This window comes from Mus caroli, unplaced genomic scaffold (genome assembly GCF_978045245.1).
Source record: "Mus caroli unplaced genomic scaffold, Mus_caroli_1 scaffold_11, whole genome shotgun sequence".
In the NCBI taxonomy this organism is placed as follows: Eukaryota; Metazoa; Chordata; class Mammalia; order Rodentia; family Muridae; genus Mus; species Mus caroli.
The window spans coordinates 93962281-93983220 of NW_028227266.1; the positions used below are offsets into that span (position 1 = coordinate 93962281).

The 20940-nt window shown below is 42.9% G+C and overlaps 1 protein-coding gene and 1 long non-coding RNA gene across 4 annotated transcripts in view; one reads left to right on the plus strand and one right to left on the minus strand.

Annotated features, from left to right (window-relative positions):
• Slc9a9 (solute carrier family 9 member A9) overlaps positions 1–20940 on the plus strand; it is a 565781-nt gene that overhangs the window by 476487 nt on the left and 68354 nt on the right. The gene's annotated exons all lie outside the window — the stretch shown is intronic.
• Positions 13960–20940, minus strand: part of LOC147002120 (uncharacterized) — an 81498-nt gene continuing 74517 nt past the window's right edge. For all 3 annotated transcript variants that reach the window (XR_015044462.1, XR_015044463.1, XR_015044464.1), the window contains one exon: positions 13960–14022. This is a non-coding gene — a long non-coding RNA (uncharacterized LOC147002120). The remainder of the gene's footprint in view (positions 14023–20940) is intronic.

A 20940-nucleotide genomic window follows, 5' to 3' on the forward strand; every position in this document is an offset into this window, starting at 1 on the left:
GCTTATACTCCCGCTGAACTTCTCTTCCAGGAACAGGATTGGCTCCTGCCATTGATTTCAGTCTCTGATAACCAAATGTATAGGAAGGTATGAAAAATGATTGAAGCAAACACCTAATGAAATACACAGCTAGGAAATGGGAAATCAGAAACCCAGTACGAGGTTTTTTACTTTCGTCCTCCAAATTCTGAAAGTGCTGTGAAGCAGCTTTGCAACGGAGAAAAAGAAATAAAGTAGAAAAATTAACTCAGAGACAAGAAAATGAAATTTGGAGCCCACTCAAATTTTTTGCTCCAAGCAGTGGCTCTAAATTTAGATGATGTCATAGTTTTTAATCTCACTTTCCACCAAAGGTTTATTTCCATACGATTAAGGACAGCCTAGTAGAAATGAAAGCAGATTTATCCTCTCTGTAATATCTCTCTGCGTTGCAATTTGTCCTCCTGTGCATTCCTTCTGGAAACTGCAGTGCAGCCGTCATTGAACAAATATATTTTTTCATACACAACAGGGGTTTGTGCCCTAGTTAAGGTCTGAATTTTACCTGGGGAGAAGGAGCATGCCAACCGGTTCCAACTCTCTGACCTCTTGATACAGGTATATTTTTAGACGAGTTATAGATTTAGCATTTACATTCACTCTGTTGGCCACTCTGAACCCTGTTGATGTTCCCGGTGACCCTAACCCTATCAGGTTAGACCATACCAGTCACTGCCAATGTAGGAATAGTCCCTCACTGGGTCAGGTTGCCTAGCCTTGACCAAAGGAAAGTTTAGGGTACTGATAGAAATGGACTATATAGTATAGAGCTGTTGATCCCTCATATGTTAGGATACCATCATATAATTAAAGCAAGATAAAGAATGTTTGCTTATTTTTATAGTACTGAGGGTTTAAGACCAGGATCTTTCACATTTTAGACATGGGCTTCACCATAGATAGATAGATAGATAGATAGATAGATAGATAGATAGATAGATAGATAGATAGATATTATATAAAATATATGTACATATTTTAATCTTGAGGTACATCTTACTAAGTTACCCATACTGGTCTTGAACTCAGTCTACAGTCCAGGCAGGCCTTGAACTTGCCACCATCCTGCCTCAGCTTCCTACTGAGAACTCCTGTCAGAACTGAGAAGGTAGTTCAATAATAGGACACTTGCGGAACATGAAAAGTCCCGAATTTTATCCCTAGCTCCATAAAAGGGGAATTTTTGACAAGAGAAAAGGAATTAACAAGCCTTCGAACACACCTGAATTAGATAAAGTTCTCCATGAAAACAGGAACCTCACTGCTGGAAGTAATTTATGTATGTTTATATGCATATACAGACCCATTTCAAGGAACTGGTGTGTGTAATTGAAGAAACTCCCAAGCATGCAATTTGAAGGGCCGACTCTCAGCCTAGGAACTAGGGAAGCTGCTAATGCTGTAATCTTGAGGCAGAATCCTGCAGAGCAGCTTCAGTTCTGCTTTTAAGGCTTTGCTACTAATTACAGGAGGCCCACTGGATAATTTATTTTACTTAAAATCAACTGATTGTACATTCAGCCCTATCTACAAAACGCTTTTGGCAGCAATGTCTAAGCTAGGGTTTAATTGACTAGCGAAGTACACTCTTAGAAATCTAGCCATTAGAGTCCCCATTCCTATGCAGTTGATGCCCAATGTTCAGACTCAAGAATGACTCATTATTTCATCATTATTAGCAATAAAACAAACCACTGGAGCTCACATAATTTTTTTTGTTTTACTTTTCCATGGCATTAAGCAATCCATTCATAAATTCTCATAAAAGTTTTCCTCAAACTTACAGTGACTGGGGAGAGGGTGGGTGTCATACAAATGCATACTTAATGAAGATGAGCACTAGGGGACAGGCTGTGACTTTAGTCTTCTCCTGGCTAGGACAGGACATTCCACCCCATGGGCACATGGGAATCCAGAACTTTGATATCTGGTTTACATTTCTGCTTCCTTTGAGCTTGGTTAGACTGAGTCTATTCCCTCAGGAGATTGGAGTACTTAAAGTCCCTTGGCTTTCTACTCCTGAAATGTTGAAGATATGACTTGTTTCATGGTGCTAGGAACTGAACTGAGGACCTCACACCTTCTGACTGCTCTATTGTTTTGTTATATTTCCAGCCAAAACTTTGAAGATATGACTTGGAAATGTGTTTGTGTGTTTGTTTGTTTCATTAATTTTCTACTGTAAGCACTGGAATTTTGCAACCCATTAATAACACAGGAGCTCAAATTTTCATGGCTAAGATTCTGGTTTAATTAAGATGATTATCTATTTCATACAAGGGAGGATTATTTTTCATGGCTGAAAGCAGTCCAACCTCTTAAAGGATAAACTCAAATGACCCAGATATTGCATGTAGGCACTTTATGGTCCACCACTCAACTGAACTGCTATGTTTTGTCTGGCCCTGGCTTAGAAGCTGCATCTGCTCTGTGTGGGTGACTAAATGCATCTTATCCCACCATTTACATGCTAGTTCTATTAAGACCAAACCCAAAATGTTAGAACCACCTATCAACCTCACTGACAATCTCATATAATGAGCAGGTGGGAAGCTAAAATGGATGCATCCTTATTTATATTTTAAGACACTGCATAGAATTATTTGCTTAGTGTCAGGGTGTTACAGCTGGTACTGGAATCATGCATGCCTTCTTCATGACTAATGGTCGTGCTGGGCTGTCTGCTTCGTGGAGTCTTTTTCCATTCTGTCATTTATCATCGTTCTCCTTAAACATGTGTATATATTAGTCCTACAAAAGTGAATGACACGAGATAAAAAATGACCTTTTCCAAAATAAAAAGGGCAGCAAAAAATCATTTTGAGCACTTTCCCTGTGCCAACATCAAGGAGTGTAAGAACTTAGTGTGTGCTTGCCAGCATTTTACATGGTATGAAGAATGCTCAGAGATAACAATGAGTTGGCAAATTGACCCAGTAATAAAATTTCAGAAAACCATGTGGGTAGAGATCTCCCAGAGGCTCACAGGGAGTACCACTACTAGGGTGTGTAGGCATGGCCTTGGAGAAGGAAGTATGTCACTGAGGGTAGACTTTGAGGTTTCCGATGCTCAATCCAGGTCCAGTGGCACTCTCTCTTCCATGTCTGCCTGTGAACCACCATGATTCCTGCTGTAATGACAATGGACTAAACATCTGAATTGTATACTGGCCCCAATTAAATGTTGTCCTTTATATGAGTTGCCCTGGTCATGATATCTCTTCACAATAGGAACCCTAAGACACCCACCAGATACCCAGCAGATGAGAGGCCCAGTGCAGGATGTGTGGATGCTGTGGCTCTTGTATGTTCCTGCTGAAAAGACTCCCTGTGACCCTGAAGTATGAATTGTTGGGACTCCACTCCAGGAGAAATAGACATTCATTGTGTATCTTTGTTGTTCTCCCATATTATTTGAGACCACATATTTGGTAGACTTAAATGAAACAGTATACTAATCATAGCAGGGGGACAGATAAACAGATAAGGAACAAAAGAAAACTTCTCCTAAAACTTGACAATGCTTTCTATCCCACACAGCCACACTTATGTTAATTCCTAGGTATGAATATTATGAACAGCAATTTCCATTCCAAATGATGATTCCCAGCAACGCAGAGGTTCCCTATGCTGACTGGTTGAAGCAGTTGTGAGTCATTTGTTGGAGTAGTGCTCTAGGCTTCGTGAACGATTTGAGTTTGCCTTATACAGTGTTCTAGAGGGACAAGGACCTTTCCTTTATAAAGGAGGCACTGAGCCCAAAGGAGGAAAAGGCTCCTCTGAGATGTCCACTGTTGCTGATGTACCTAAAACCAACAACATAGTCAATTCGATGTGCCTATCTGAAGAACCCAAGTCTCCTGATTCATGTGGTCCATCTACTGAGCTCCACTACCTTTGATATGTTGTGAGATGCTATTGCTGCACATGTGTCTGACATTATTTTTAGGGGTTTTAATGTCTTCATTTCTTTAGTAGTTCATTAAAAGCTTTACCAGTCTGGGAATGAGGCACATTTTATTTTCATTAGCAAGCAGGAACCATAGCAGAGGGTGTGAGTAACACATTAACGAGTACCCACTATGTGCCACTTGACACAGTAGGTTTCAGAGGCAAACATAGTAAGTGGGCATGGTTGTCCCTCATGAGGTTCTGCTATTCACCACCATTTTGAAGTGAGTGTTGGCCCCAAATAGTCCTGAAATCATGAGTGAGAAAGAGACTTGGGTGTGGGGGGGATGTGTTTAAGGGGGCTACAGATTACATTCATTAGCAAAATATAATCAGATGATCCCAAAGTGGTTTCGAGAAGCACCATGATTGGTACATATTTGAGACAAGCAAAAGTAATCCACTTCCTGAAGGCTCTCTATGAAGATATCCCTGGTGGCTTTTTAATAGAAGAGTGCCTACAGCCCCTGTATCTGCTTCCCTGATGAAGCTGACTGACCAGGAAGTGTAGAGCAGGAGTTAGACAGCTGCCCCCTCACCCTCACCCTGCCACCTTTCAGTCAGTCCCTTGGGATTCATAGGTGCCATTGTTGAAAAAGCTCGTGTCTAGCCCTTGACTTGAGTCATCAAAATACAACAAAGAAAAATTAACTACAAGAAAAAGCCATCTTCCTAGGCCTCTGGGTTCTCATGACTTTTTGGTGGAAACACAAGGGTCTTTGTACTGCCATGTTCAAGTCATAACATGGATCTTCCCTGCTTCCCTCTCCCATGTCATAGGATGAATGCATGTTATCCCTTACTTTGTCTGACTCCATGAGAAAGCTGACTAGTTATTAAAAGCTTCTTGCTAAAAGCATCCCACTCAGTAGCATCTCAGAACCAAAACAATGAATACACTCAACAAGTGCTATTTTCTCAACACCCTACAGCCTAAATCAATAGTTGGAGTAAGTTCTCCTACAAAGTACATATGACTACAGATTAAGCCCTCTGAAGTGTTGTCAAAACACCACAGCCTCCAATCCTGATTGTGAAAATCAGGGTCAGAAGATGGTGACTGAGTTTTCCACAATAGCCCTAGGTTGTACAGGAGCTTAAAGCCCACTACAATGTTTTTCTCTTTTTCCCATAAACATGTTTTTAATAATATCTCTATTAGATGAGAATGCTTTCTCATTTCACGTTCACTTTAGGCAAACAAAATGAAAATTGTGATTTATACAACCACGAAGTCAAAACATAGCTATTCTTTTTATAGAAAATAGATTTACAAATTCCTTTAAACTCCAACACCAAAGCAATCTATTGAGTATTTTCCCAATATACAGCAGTGTCTTAGACATCCCTCACTGATTCATTCTTTGATTTATTACATAATTACCAAGAGATTTCCATGGGCCAGTGGGATCCTAGGCTGTGGATACATGATGTGACAAATTCCACAGAGCCTGTGCTCTAATATGGTTTTGTTTGAAGATTTCTGGTTTATAGCATCCTTTTAGGAAGGCATTTCTAGAATAGATAAAGGCACACTCAGATGTCCCACTGTTACTTTTTATCAAATAGAGAAGATCTGCTTTAATGGTTGGGCATTGATTCTCAACCATGACTCCTTTGCCTTTTGGCTTAAATCAACTATGATCTGTTGTTGTTGCCTACCCAGGACTGGTTACATAATAGTTTGGCTTGTTTTGATCATTAGAAGAATTCACTTGGGGCACTTGGAGTGATGCTTAGTAAATGGTAGAGTTCTGTTAACTTTACTACTTATTGACAGCCACAGATCTAAGAGAACAGCATCATCTAGTGCCTCTAACGCTCATTATCACTTGGTGTCTGAGACTTGCCCAGCTGCCATTATTTTATATCCCAGTATCAATGTTCAGTTAAAACAGCAATTTTTTAATAGCATAAGGAAGACTTCAGTCTCTGTAAGCAAAAGGCTTCATGTAGGCTGTGAGCCAGCCATAATTCCCATTCTATCTCCAGTCAGGATGGGGTCTAAGTTGCTCTTTTTTTCTCTCTGTGCTACACACACAGTTGTTTTACGTTTAATCTTTCCTAAGTTACGAACCATCCTCCTATAGTTATGTTTTTTTTTTTTCTGAAAATTACACCATAGATAGCAATTCGGACTTGATAGAGAAGAGCAGCAATTTTTTTTTTATTCCACAATGGAAGCAATACAAGGCTTTGATGATAATTATTCCTCTTGTACCTTCCATGATAAAGGAAGCCTTTGACTTGCCCCTTGCAGGTGAAGCTGTGCTGTTTTACCATTAGCGAAGTGATGTCAGATTGATGATTTCTAGGTTAGTACTGTGTCATTTCGTTTAAAAATATTCAAAGGAAAAAAATGGAAATTCTTTCAAGATCAAATACATATACTGCCTCAATGTTGCCAGTATTGAATTTCACTTTCATATTTTTTTCTTCCCGGTGAGGGCTGGTGTCTTCTGTTTAAAATTTAATTGTTACTTAGTCACTCCTCAACTGTGGCAGCCAGGGCATATTCAAGTTGCCAACAAATTCATGAGCTACCAGAGACACATTATCAGCATGCACCGCTGCTGCTGGCTGCACAGATTACCACCTGCAGGAGGCAGAGCCTGGTGTCTCTGGAAGACAGCAAGTTCCTCAGCACCTGCCTGTCTATGAAGCTGTTGTAGAGCCCACACAGCAGAGACCGCCCTTAATTAACGTTTCCTTCACAGGGTGGAGATGTTGATGACACCCCCTCAGTGATGTTACACCACTTCATAAATGTGTGGACAAAGCTAACTGCATTGATGCTTAACAGAGGAAGGGCTTGATGGAGTGATAATTACCATTCTTTCCGTCATGTGGGAAAGGGTCCGTGGAGGAGTTGAGGTTTCTGAAAGTGGAATTCAATAGCGAGTAGGAAGCTTGAGTGTCCTAAACAAGGAGAGTAACAAGATGGAAAACCAGTGACAGATGTGGTTATCCATGGATAAAAGAAAGCATGCAAGGGCGGGAGAACTAGAAGAAAGAGATGAAAGGCAGTCTGTGGGGGACAAGCTAATTTCCAGTAAGGAAAGCATTTATGCATTCCACAGTTACAGTGACTGTAAGAATCCTCAGCAGAATGTGTGGTGGCACATGCCTTTGATCCCAGCACTTGGGAGGCAGAGGCAAGTGGATCTCTGTGAGCTCAAGACCAAAGTTCTGTATGAGTTCCAGGGAGACCCTGTCTTAGAAAGGGTTGGAGGGAAGGAAGAGGAAGAGGAAAAGAATTCTCTCTTACTGTGATTGATTTATATGTTGTCTGGTGGCTTGGGTGGCTAAAACTGAACCAAAGTGTCTTTCATTCATTTCTGTGACAGTCATTTATCAGGCACTTACACACTGAATACTTCCAGCATTGGACTTGCTTTCAGTGTCTTCCTTCATACAAAGGGCAGGTGTCTCACATGCATTTCCTTGATTTTTCTTTCTTGGGTATTGGGGGGCAGGGTATATCTTAAAGCCTCTTCTGAAGCCACAGAAGTAAAGGGATCACCAGGTCCTTTCCATAGGGATGGAAGTCCCATTCATGAGAGCAGAGCCCTGTAATGGGAGCACTTCCCAAAGGCCCTGCCTCTCGGTGCCATTCCGCTCCTGGGGATTAGGCTTCAACAGATGACTTCTGGCAGCACAGATAGCTGAATTGTAAAGGAGCTGTGGAAGCCATACAGGGTTATAATGGGCCCCAGCTCAGGGGAGACAGGGAGAGCGCCAGTGCCATGGAGGAACAATATCCATACACAGGTTGTAAGTCACGCACGTCATGGGCAAGAACAAGACTTTCCTTCTTAAGAGCAGAAGAATGCTTAAGCACAGAGTCTCCTGGTGCCTTTGATATGATACCTAGTGACGAAGTATATGGATATGACAGATAGAACAATAATGACTAATGGCCAGGTGTACTATGGTGATGTGACAGGGAGAACAAAACGATCTCAGACAGTTGTTTCCCAGATACCCACCAGTTTCCTGCTTAGGCGGTGACGGTCTCATTCCTACTTTGAATGATATGGTGGGGCCTTCGACATGTATGCTAAAACATAAATGGGTTAAAATACAAAATTATCCTCCCATGAAGAGATTGAGTCTTATATTTCCCCTAATGAAGATGATCCAGTGGTATAAGTATTCCGGTCAAGGTCAAGTAGAATGCTTTCAGGCTAAAAAGGCAGCTGGTCTGGCATTTGACTAGCAATCTACTCGCAGAAACTGCAGGATTTCTGACAGAGGCCTTAACTAACCTAACGGAGAGTGTGTGGGTCAAAATTCGCTTTCAATGAAAAAAAAGGTGCTTTTTGAAGTTTAGCAGATAAACTACAATGTCACCAGCATTTCAGTCACACTCAGCCCCCAGGGCAACTTGTTGCCTATAGAAGAGCTAATGTTGCTGTCCTTCAAAAGTAGGGGAAGAAGCCCAGGGGAGCCACCTTCCTCCCAAAGGAAGCAGACACATCCTGAACCCATTGCCTTTGACACCCCTGGAAGCTATTTCCTCAAAATTCCTTGAAAGGCAGCAGTGTACTGGGTTTCGTTGACGAGTTGCCTGTAAACACAGCCAGGACACAGGATGCTATGCAAACCCATGCCTGAGCTCCCAGTGTGTGCCAAGGAGCGGTCACTGGAAGGGTCTGCAACAGCTCTGTGCTGTCCTCTCGGCTTTACTCTAGCAACTGCCAACCAGCACTGTCCTCCGCATCTCACGTGCTGCTGGCCTAGGCTTGGGTTACAAGCACCTTTCTCTCTCCTGTTTCACGTGCACCCAAGTGTCGCATGCTGGTACCTGTCTGAAGAGGCTGACGACATGGCAGGTTCAGGGCACTGAGAGGTGAAGGGAACTCCAGAAGCAAGCACCCCACATCTTAAGCAGCTCCAGTCACGCAAGCTCAGAAGCCTGCTCTTTAATTGACTTGACCAATGTTTCTCCTTTTGTGAGGAAAAAAAATCCCTTCACTCTATATGTGAAGTCCTCGGGCCCCTCTGTGAGCTACAATGCTCAGTAGATGAACATTATGGTGATTGGTAATTGTACAAGCGCTTCGCAAACATCAAGTGCTTCATAAAGTTGAAATGATACTAAATTCAGTGACAGGTTTACAGGCCTGAAGGCCTGCATACTCTCTATGCAGATAGAAACCAAAAAAAAAATGTATTACATTTTTATTATTTTTAAATTCCTGCTGATTTCCCAGTATATCCAAGATTATGATGAGCATGTAAGTTTGCTCTCAGTCTTCAGACACAGCATTTGAGAAATCTTTCTGCCTGCATCTTTGGTTCCCACAAATGTCACTCCTCCAAGATGCCTCACTGTGACATGGCCCCTGTGACATGGCCACCTTTGGCCTTCCTGCAAGGAGCTGATGTCCTCTGGCTGGCTAAGGCTTCCCCTTCCTGACCCAGCCTTGTCAGGAATGTTTGTGTTTCCAGTAGGAAATGCACCTAAATTCCTGCTGAGCCTGTTTCTCTGTGAGCCCAGTCTGTTGCAAACATCTAAGAAGACTGGGGGCTTTGGGAGATTTCAGTTCGAGATTTTTCAAACGTCTCTTCTGGACTCATAAGTAGGTCTCGCAATCAGTTTGGTAGGTTCTTACCCAGAAGTTTTTAATACATCAGAGTACATTGCAGAATTAGAAATAAATATTATTTGTGTCGCTGGTGTCAGGGCATGCATGTGTTTGTGCTTGGGCTGAAAAAATATGAAAAAAAAAAAGACAAACATCATTCCTTGAAGTGGTCAGAAGTGGTCATGTTCAAAAGATCCTGAATGCCTGAGCTCTGTTGGCGTTGTGGCCTGTTGTGCCCTCGTGCAGAAATTCTCAGGCTTTTCCCCCAATTGTTTTAAGTTGTCAGCAAGTTGGAGAAGTTGCTATACAACCTCAGAGGAGAGCCCTCATCCCTTGGTTTTAGAAAAGTACAGAGTTGATGCCTTTGAGCTGGACTGGGAGAGGAAGGTAGAACTTGACAGGTTCTGGGATGGGGAGGATGGGTACAAAGCGCAAGTTAAGGTTCTGACTTCTTGGATACGAAATACGAAACCTCAGGCTCCCTGCCCCCTCCAAGCCACGCTTTTTTAAATCCATTAAATGAGCACAGTCACATGTGTCCTACACAAAAACTACAATGTCCAACTGGAGCGAGCGAAATCCGTATAAGTCAAACGAACACTAGGTGTGCTCACTGTCTCCAGGCAAAGCCACATTCAGAGAGAAGACAAGAGGGGCAAGCGTTATGTGTGCTTGGCAGGAAGTGAGAGTTGCAGCCTGGCACACTGAGGACTGGCCAGTAGAAGAGACTCTAAGGAGCCTTGTTCAGTGAAATTTGTAAAGAGCCTGAGCTCTGAGTCCTGGGGGATTTGTCTGAATGCAATTTGGGAGACAATGAAGAATCAGGAGCTACATCCAAACAGGAATGACAGAAGCTGCTTTTAGAAAGATTGACCTAACACTGATTTGGGAGAAGTCACGGGGTACCTAATTATGGCACTTACAACGGGAAGAGACAGGAAAGAGGCAAGAGCTAGGAAATTGTTGCCTTCCATCCTCAGGATTGGGTGTGGTATTTGTGGGGACGCCAGAGCTACAGAGAGAAAGAGCCAGGCTGTAAGGAAGCAGGGGTCCAGGTGACCATAGGTGTCCACTTGGATGACACGAGTCATAGTCACAGACTAGGGGAAGGACACTAAGAGGTGAAGCCCCCTCTCACCCAGGGAGACTCATATTTGAGGAGCTCACGCTGAGCCAGATCTTGAGAAGAAGCAAGCCGCTTGCCTCACAGGTGGTATTCTCTAGTGAACTTGCTCTCTCCCTTCCTGCAGCTCTCTTACAGAGGAGCACTCCACAGTTAACACCCTGCGCGGAGAAGAGGCAGAACATTTATTTCAGTATTTTGCGCTAATTTGGTCTCATCAACTTGTCTTCTGTCTGCAGACCTCACTGAAATTCACCTCAGGCTAGCTCATGTTATGAATAGGCACGGCTGCACCACATCCTCCCAAGCCAAGTTCAGACTCATTAGCCTGAGGCAGCACAGCATGAGTCAGACAGCTCGGTTCACACCATTGGCACTTACCAGCTATGTGATGTGGGTGGAACCTCTTGAACTCTCTGGACCCTGATCTTTAAAATAAGGATGATGACAATGATAATCTCTACCTTGCAGGGGCTAGGTGAGACTCCCACGGCTGTACTCAGCATGTGTAACAAAGAGCTTAGAGGATGGGGGTGAGCTGTTATTACTCAAGGGCATGAATTGATATTGCTTCCCCATGGTCATCCCATAGCCTTTCCCTTTTTCTATAGAAGAGCCTTCCTAGGCTCTGTCCAGTGGCAGTAAGTATTCTTACTGCCCTTCTGCTCTCTGGATACAATGAAACCCAGCTACATACTCTCCCAGCAAAATATCTTTGTTTTATCTCAGCTTGCTTTGGAAAAGAAGACCAACACTCAGAGATGAGACTACTTGCTCTAGTGTTTCAAGAGCTGAGGACAGAGTATTGGAGGGAGGGAGGGAGGGAGGGAGGGAGGGAGGGAGGGAAGGAAGGAAGGAAGGAAGGAAGGAAGGAAGGAAGGAAGGAAGGAAGGAAGGGGTGTGTTTGGCTGCAGGCAAAAGAGTCCTGGGGTCACTGGCTTCCTCTGCCTCACCACCTAGTAGAATACTGCCCATATTTTCTATCATAAATTGTGACTGTAACCATTATATATACAAGTGCCTTTATTCAAGTGAATAGAATGCCCACTGTAGGAAAAGTCAGGTGTTTCCCAAATAGAACAAAACTCATCATATTCAAGACCATGCAGTTTAGCTCCAGAGGTTTCCAGCAGCAAGATATGGGGTCAGGGGATCAGGCTTCCATTGCAGGCCTTGCCGGCCATGTGATCTTGAACCAGTCATTCAAGGACCCGTGTCTTTGTCAGTTAAAGGAAGCTCCCTCCTTGTTCTTCTGCTACAAAAGCAGCCTCCCAAACCCAATTCAGTCTGCGTGCAAGTTTGTGTAAGAAGTGTCACATCCTGAAAACCCACGTTTTACATTACCTTCTCCATGGTTTCAAGAGGCTTGGAAATTAGAGCTGGTTTTAGTTTTTCATCCAAAGCCACACTGTAGAGTTTCTGTGAGATTAAGTCCTCTTTTTAGCCAAACTAAAGCTACTTATTTCAAAAGGAATAAATATTTCTATGTGGTTTTATTTGAGCAGCAAAAGAAGGCTCCTGTTATCCATTATGTGTTTGAAATCTTTCTTCCAGAACTTAAGGGGTATTTGCCATATGTTTATCCTTACAAATTCAATAAGATGTAATAGGTCTGTTTGATGGCATGTACTGAACAGGTGTGCCTTCCTGGGCTACCAGGAGGCAATTGACACCTTAACTTGATGTAATTTGGTCACAAAAATCATGCATAAATTATGCACAAAAAATGCATAAATCATGCATTTCAAAATATGAAAGGGCATGATATAAAGTCCAGCATACTGCCCTAAATAGCTGCCTAACTTCAGACAGTGCCCAACATGGCCTGCCTTTCCCTTCCTTCTCAAAGAAACAGGAAAGTAGCCTTGCCTCTCTCCTGAGAAGTCCCAAACGCGTCATCTAATCTATGAGGCTCTTTGGATTGATTGTCGCCTTACAAATGTATTTTTCCCTCAACTTTGCCCCATTCAACAATCATTTCCAGGACAAATCAGGAGCTGTTCGCTCCACATTACCCAGAGGCACATCTCCAACATTTGGGAAAAGGGCTGAAAAGACAGCTGTCCCCTACCAATCAGGGTGGCTGTGGATGGAAGACAGACAATAACAATGCTTGGTAGCCTCTCTGTCATACCACAGACCAGGAGCAACACTGGATCCTAAGAGGTAGATACACTGAGACTCAGAAAAGCTAAGACTAACCTCTGGGACCAGGACTCCCTTTTTCAAGGGCCATTTCCCTGTCCTACACTTTGTAACACTAGACTTCAAAGACACATAGTTTCCATTTGATTGCTGATTTAGCCTAAAATGGTGGTGTTTTCTTTGAATGAATTCTCTTTGAGGAATTGTTGTTTCGTTTTTCCCATTATCTGCTTTCTTCAAATAAATATCACCTTAGCTTCCCTTCTTATCTTTTTAATTATTCCATTTGTCGATATAAACAAAACTGTGTGGGTTACCTTCCTACCCTCCCACCTGGTTAGCCAGGCAGAGAGCTCCTTTCTCCATGGAAGCCCTCAAGACTCGGCAGCTATGCTTGTAGAAAAGGATGCTATGATGCTCAAGGGGGTTCCCTGCAGAGGGGAACCGGATCCCTCATCTCAGTTCACACACCAACGTGTTCGGGGATTCCTGCAGCTGCATCAGCTCTGTGGTTATGGCACAGGTTGGTCCCTGAGCGGTTAGGTTAAACCATTTCTTTTTATTTGAGGTCTGGTTGGTAAGTAGAAATGACTGGTTGGTTGCCTCTCTGGGGAGAGGGGATTAGACTTGATATTAGTCATCATTTGAAGAAGAAAATTGGGGACTCTGCTAAAACATGCTGTGAAGTCTGACTGTAAATTATCTCATTACTATTTTTCTATTGCTTTCTATGTAGCGAATGCTCCATTACTTCTCTAATTCATCTTATCTACATGTTTTTATAAAAGTAATGTCAAAAGGCCGCATAGTTTAGAGGAAGGAACAACACTCTAGCATGAGCAAAAGCTCTGTTTTCCAGCATCATGAACCCATTTTCTCTGGCAGTTAGCTCAGATCTCTTTTTCCCAGGGATGACAGACAAACGGGGAGGACCCTGCTTGAGCAGAGTTTGGTTATTGTATTCGTCCTTCACCTCTGCTTTCTCCTAGCCTGGACAGCAACTCTCCCAGACAATGCCTCTCTTCTTACTTGGTCAAGGGAAGAGGAAAGACAGGCTTTTCCGACAAGCTTCTTCTGCACCTGGCGTATCAGAAGAAGTTCGTATTCACATAAGAAGAGGCCTTAGCCTGGACTTCCCTGGTTTGTTTGTCTGCTCTTGGGCCTCCTGCGAACCTGAGGGGAAAGGAAACTGTTGAAAGTTGGATAGTTTCTCTTTCTCATTTATTTTAATTCCAAAAGAAATTCTTTGTACTCAGTGCCTAAAAAACACAAGTTGCAACTTTCAAAGGAACATATGCTTTCCCTCGCCTGCCTGTGTTAAAGGCACCATGCCAGTAAATGAGGCCCCTCTTCTAGCTGATAGAGACCCTGGCTCCCCAGCACAACCCTTCCCCCACGTTCCTCTTTGCCCAGGTGGGACTCTGCTTCTCCATTTCACAACAACCCTGCAGATGCTCCAGACCCCTCTACCCATGCAGCAACATTCCTACCCTTTGTTTCCTGAGCAACCACAGCTTGGTTGGGTTAATGTCCTAAACTCAGTCTGAATGGTTGTACTAGGGAGCCGCATGCATGTAAAGCCTGGCTTCTGCCTTCCATACAATGGTCGGATCATCGACCTCTAACAGACCCACCACCCCCCACTCCACATCTCATTACCTTGTCATCAATGACTTCATAGCATATCCCGAGTCCTCTGACTTCTCACTCTGAACAACTGAACTTGCCTCTGCCTCACAGAGAGTGCAGAAGATATTGAGTGGGAGCTGCTCCCATAAATCTGTCAAACATCGAAACCAATCAGCTTCTACCCTTTTTCCTTTCTTCTTTAGTCAACCTTCCAACTAAGTCTTCTGAAAATAACTTTTAAATGCGTAAGTCCTAACTGCTTAACAACGATGACATGACTAAAACCCTCCGGTGACTTCACAACCCCTCACAGGTCACCGTCTCTTCCTGGTCAAGGCCTCAGAACTTTGATCTTACAGACTACTCATTTGTTCTAGCTGCTAAAACTGCTACCTGGCTCCCCTCTTTCCCAGTGAAGCTTGTAGGTACTCAGGGGCCACCGCTTTACCAAACAATGGGTTGCTTACTCCCGGCTCTGTTCTGATCTGTCTTTTAGCAGCAGCTGATACTGTTGATTGTTGGTGCCCTCCTCATTCTTGTAAAGTTCTTATCCATGTCCTCCAGCTTTGTACTGTTTGGACATTTTCCACCAATTTTATGGACAGGCATTTCCAGGCTCATCTTCCTTTGTAAAAGTGTTTGTTCCTTTGTTTGTTTTAAGTACAATGTGTGTGTGTGTGTGTGTGTGTGTGTGTGTGTGTGTGTTTGTGTGTGTGTGTGTTCAGAAGCATGTATGCCCCACTGCACCTTACACTGAACCCAGATCATCAAACCTGGTGGCAAGCGCCTTTTTGCACTGAGCCATCTCACAGATGGAAGCTTGCCTTTCTTTGTCCTAAATGTCAGAGGCAACTATGCTTCCTTAAAGATTTTCCTTTCTTACTACTCAAGGCTCTGTCTTTTCCTTCTACTCTTGGATTAAAACATCATGGAAACCAAAATGACACTTCAGGTATCCCGCCACCAAGCTCTGACTCTCAGCTGCACTGGCTTGGGGCCCATCACACAGGCGCATCACAGCCATTTCCCAAGCTGATCTCAAGAGTTCTCCTCCAAGCCCAATCCATATCCAGTCTTCCATCCATCCTGTTATTGAAGGAGATGTTCAAGAGTTTTCCGGGTACTCTTCCTCTCGTCTGACTGTTATACAAGTTGTCGTTTGCCCTTGTCATCAGGATAAATACTTCAGAGTGCTGTAATTATCATTATCTGGCTGGCTTTTTTCTTTTAAAGAACAACACAATACTCCCACCCCTTCCCGATGCACTAAAACAAGAAAGTAGTAAGACTGGGGAAATTATGTAAGTATAAAAGACTATGCAGGACCAGACATGTTTGGCACAAAGGAAAAAAAAATCACATTCCAGGAAATATGTTGTTGCTGTGGTTGTTGTTGCTGTTATTGCTGTTGTTTTTTCAGACAGAAAGCTAGTAATAGGTACCATTCTTGTTGCTCCCTAAATATTAGAGTCACCAAATTACACAGAAACAGGCATAGGACCCCAATCTGCATCAAGAATTTCAAAAAGCCAATATGGATTACTGTCTTGCCATTGTGAATACATATACCCCTTATATTTGGTGGCATTGTAACAGATTTTTAATGTTAATATCCTGATCATTAAATCTTATAAATGAGATGTTCACATTGGATTTTCCAAAAGATCTATATTGTGGCCTATAAAAGAGACATTTCTTAATATATATGAAAATATTATCCTTTGCTTTGAGCAAAGAGCACTATACAGCTAGAATAAATATTTGCCCCCATTCTCTTTAAGTCCTGACGGTTTGTGTAGTAGTAAAGAAAACATATTCCTTCACAAAGCCTCAAGAGAATGAAAAGAGTTTCAATTGTTTGGGAAATAAATGGTACATTTTTGCAAATAATCTCTTGTACCATTATTGAAAGCTCAGTGTGCACAGGCACTTTCCCAAATAATATGCTTCCCTCTGCCAGTATACAGAGCACCCTTCGGTTAATGCAGACCGTGACTAATTGTGACCTGAACAACAGATGACATCAGAGAAAACAAGCATAAATTATCCCAATATGAGGTGTAAGTGGATCTATCCATTGAGCGAAGCCAATTTTCATGATTTTTCTCCCTGCTGTCATTTTTTTGTAAGTAATCATTCATTTAAACAGTGTCCAACACAAAAGCTGGAATCATAATTGCGGGAGTTGTATGGGTTTGATGGGTAAGCCATCCTTTCAGCCATAACTTGCAAGCAGAGCCAGCTATCGATCACTACCCCTTTGAGCGGTGGCTGTCACCCTTCCTAAAGCTGCACCCCTTTAGTACAGTTCCTCCCTTGTGATGTGGTGACCCCCAACCATAATATTATTTTCACTGATACTTCATAACTATAATTTTGCTACTGTTATGAATTATAATATGATTGTTTTTAGAGAGAGCGGTTTGCCAAAGGGGTCTCTGCCCACATTTTGAGAGCCTCTAGTTAAGATGGACTATTTCTCAGATCTCTGCTCATAGACAGAAAGTCCCTAGGCCGTAAAGGCAGCATGGGTTAAACTCTTCCACCCACCCCACCCCCAGGAAGCAACAAAGCTCTTCTTTCGTTTTAAGTGTACAGAAAGCAAACAAAAAAGGCTTCCCTTTTTAGATAAACGCCTTTGACACCAAAACAGTGACAGACAAATGACCCAAAAGCCCCAGGTCCCAGCAGAAGGTCTTCATCATGAAGGGACATAACTGGGAATCCCACAGCTGTCTCTAGTATTCTGCTACTGCAGCCAACACCACATATGTCATTGGCTTGACCAAGGCCCACTCATGGCAGCCCTTGCCTAGATGTCGAAAATTACTTTTGACCCCCTCTCCAGTTACATGTTGGCAGAACATCTTCTTCTGAGAATGGACTTACCCCCCACCCCTTTGTTCCCATACTTTGCTAGGAAAAGAAAAGAATTTTAAAAGACTGCACACCTGCTCCTGGCAGCTCCACCTAAAAGGAAAGAAAATCAAAAAGACTTTCATATTTCCTGCCACTCACATGTCCCTGTGCTTGTGACCACACAAAGTCAGTCTCCTGAACCAAGGATGAAAACAAGAGAAAATATCTATAACTTCTCCTTGTGTTGTGTCTATGGGGTCCACTACACAGTGGAATGATCTATTAAGGTTAAAAAGCCTTTGCCTCCTCTGCTGGGTGTCTAAACTGTCCATATCAGTCATTTTGGTGAATTAAAAAAAATAAAATAAAATATTAGAAAATAGGATAGTTGCAGATTTGAGCACTCCAAAGTGACAGTGCCATGGACAGCAGTAGCATCTCTTGTAATATTGCAGTGATTTTTCTATTGCTAACATTTGAGGCGTATGTTACCTAGCATCTGAGGAGTGCTTTGACAGCTTGCTCACAGAGAGATGAGACGGGAAGAGGGAGCAATCTTCTCAAGAATAGGCAAATATTTCCTTGCGTAGATGTACACACATGTGTGGCCTGCCACTTGACTCCACAGCAGACATGCTATCCCTAGCCTGCATGATTAAAAATAGATCTCTCAGTGGGGGGTTTTGCAGCTCATTTTCAGCCTTATCCAGCTTTTGAAATCAGGTGGTATCTTATGACAAGGTGTGTGTGTGTGTGTGTGTGTGTGTGTGTGTGTGTAGTTTTTTTAAGCATTGCTCACTTTTAGCAATTTGATTAAGTTAATCTTGCAAATGCTGGTTGTGGGCAATCTGGCCTTGAAGGTTGTCTTAGCTGTGGACATTGATCTCGTTGCCCAGGGGCACTGACTGTGTATCGAAGCTAGTCAAATACTAGCTCAGGAAGGGTCAGTCACGTACTTGATAAGCTTCCAGCTCAGTGGCTTCTGGATCAGAACCTGGTTGGATCAGACACGCCAGCCTTTGTTCCAATAATGGGTCTCCTCCTCCAAAGGTATCCAGCTGACCGCATCCAAAAGGCTTGGCATATTATAACAGAGTATTAACGATGAGCCACGGAACTGCAGTTTCATCCATCATCATTGTCTGCCTCCTCCTAGGTACAAGCAGAGCTGGGTCCCCTACAGAATGATGTCCTAGGACACACCCTTCCCTCCAGAGACAGGTTTCCCAGGATCCAACACAGCTCAGCTTTTAGTGCCCTTCAGTTACATGTGTCCCTCTTAAGGAGATTGTGTTTGTTTTATATTCAAAAGTGTGAGTTGTTTTTGTTAAGAGAAAACTTATAAATTGGGTAGTCTTCAGGATCTACTGTATTCCTGTCCATGTGAGTACAATCTGGGAGAAAAATCAGGCAATGTACAATCTATAACATTAATTCTTATAACAAATCACAATTGTAAAGGCTCTCAATTCCTGCATGGCATTGTTTTCTGCACTTGCCTGTCAGTGTGCTTTTAGTAAATGGATAATTTTTCAATGTGTTGGAGAAAGGTTGAGAAATTCTTTGTTTAACTTTCAAATTTGTATCCTGTATTAACCCCCTTCACATCTCTTTGCAACCATTCTGTAGAGCTTTCCCTATTTGGCACTAAGGCAAGCAACATGTCAGCTTCTGAAGGGTGTGTTTAGAATCATAGATAGGAAATAACAATTATTCCAGTACCTTTCATTCTCCCATCAAAATGTACATTATACAGTCATGGCCTAGAATGAGCCTTCTACCGCTCCTCTGCAACCCATTCTACTGAATTGATTATTACTTCTATAAACTTCTAGTGGGTTCCCCAGACAACAGGCATCAGGGACTCCCACTCTGGTCCAATCTCAGATATACATTTCCAAGTCTGAAGTTCACAGGAGCTAAGCATCCCTGAGCCCAACTGCTCCAAAGAGCCTGCACGGCAGAGGCTCTAAAGAGCAGTGGGAAGGATCCTAATTAAAGAAAATTGCTTCCCAATCATACCAAATTAATGCTGCCCTGAGACACCCTCAGAGAAAAGAATTTATTATATTTACTGGAAGTGCCAAAAGGTATTTGGGCAGACTGTTCAGCCTTAAGGATAATGAGTGAGTCAGTCTTCAGAATTTTGTTAAGGATTTCTTCAAGAACTTTCTTAAAATCAAGAGCCCTTTTAAGTTTTAATTATGATTCGGTTACCAGTGCAGAAGTGCTTAAATTCAGATGGGTCTTACTGAATAAAATATGGCTAATCGAATAAAGCCATTCGTCATGGTGACCAACACCTCTCAATACATTTTCTTCTTTGAGTTCCTCACACTAACCCATATATTCTCTAACCTTAGAGCAAATGAAAGGACCCTGGTAAGGGTTTCAAGGCCTTAAGAGAATGCTGAGTGAGTACAGAGGGACCAGAGCAGAAGGCCTTTTCTGAGTTAGTTGTGAATACAGACTGATGAATATAATAAGGAAGGTAATTAATGTGAGCTACATCCAAGAAAGGGTAGGGAGTCTGCGCCCCTTGGCAGCAGGAACCCCGAAGAAGGTGAAGAAAACCATGGGAAACCTACCAGAGACCCAGCTGGCACCTCTGTGAGTCTCTCCAAGACTTCACTGGCTACAGCGTGACTGAAGAGTATACCATCTGGCTTTCCATTGAGAAATTGCAAGTGTCCATTAGTGCCTGTTTCCTCTGAACTACACTCTACAGGCCCACTGTGTTTGGCCATGGCAGGCGCTCCAGAAATACCTACTTAATGTTTAATCTGCAAGGGATGAAAAGAGTCCTTCTGTTCCATGATAGCAGAAACTCCAAGGTATTCCAAGGAAAGACTTGCTGTGTTCCAGGTGGTGGGCATTGTCTTCTGACTGTTATTCATTCTTTTACTGATTTGTTTCCTTGGCACTTAACTTCTGTGGTTTGGCCTGGTTGTGTACAGAATCTGGAGCCTAGAGCTGTATTAGGTTGGTCAAGCATGAAATTATAGTCTGTTAGCAGTTGGCAATGCACAAGAATGAACAGGAGACTAAGCATGACCCAACAGTACCGGGGACTTCCAACATGGATTTCTAAGTCACTTATTATTATTCTGTTTACAGTGTCACTATGCAACAAGTTTCCATATTGTATCCTCTGTGCTTTTGAGGTTTCAACTTTGTAACAGTCTTTGCTTTTTAAGCATGTCGGTTAACACCCTTTGGAAGCTATGATTGTGGCTAGCACAGCCCACCATTCAGAAAAGCATCATCCTTTTGCAGAAGCGTTTGTCACTTCCAGAGTGCTATTAATAACTTGAAGAACCCAGCGGATTGAGCAACAGTTGCTAACACCAAGCCTGGGAATGGGACTGAGTGCAGGCAGGCTCAGATGCCCACTACACATTTCTAAGTGGTGTGGCAGTATGGTGCTCTGGAACACTTCGAGAACGTTAGAGAAAAGGAGAGTAATTCATTCACATGAAGGAGCAAAGTGGGTGTCAGTGCAGGTGAAGGGGTGTAAGGTAAAGAGAGCCGGAGAAGGAAAGGATTGCCATCCATGAGTCTGAAGTGAGCAGCCTGCAATTCAAACAGAGAAAGCCCCCAGAC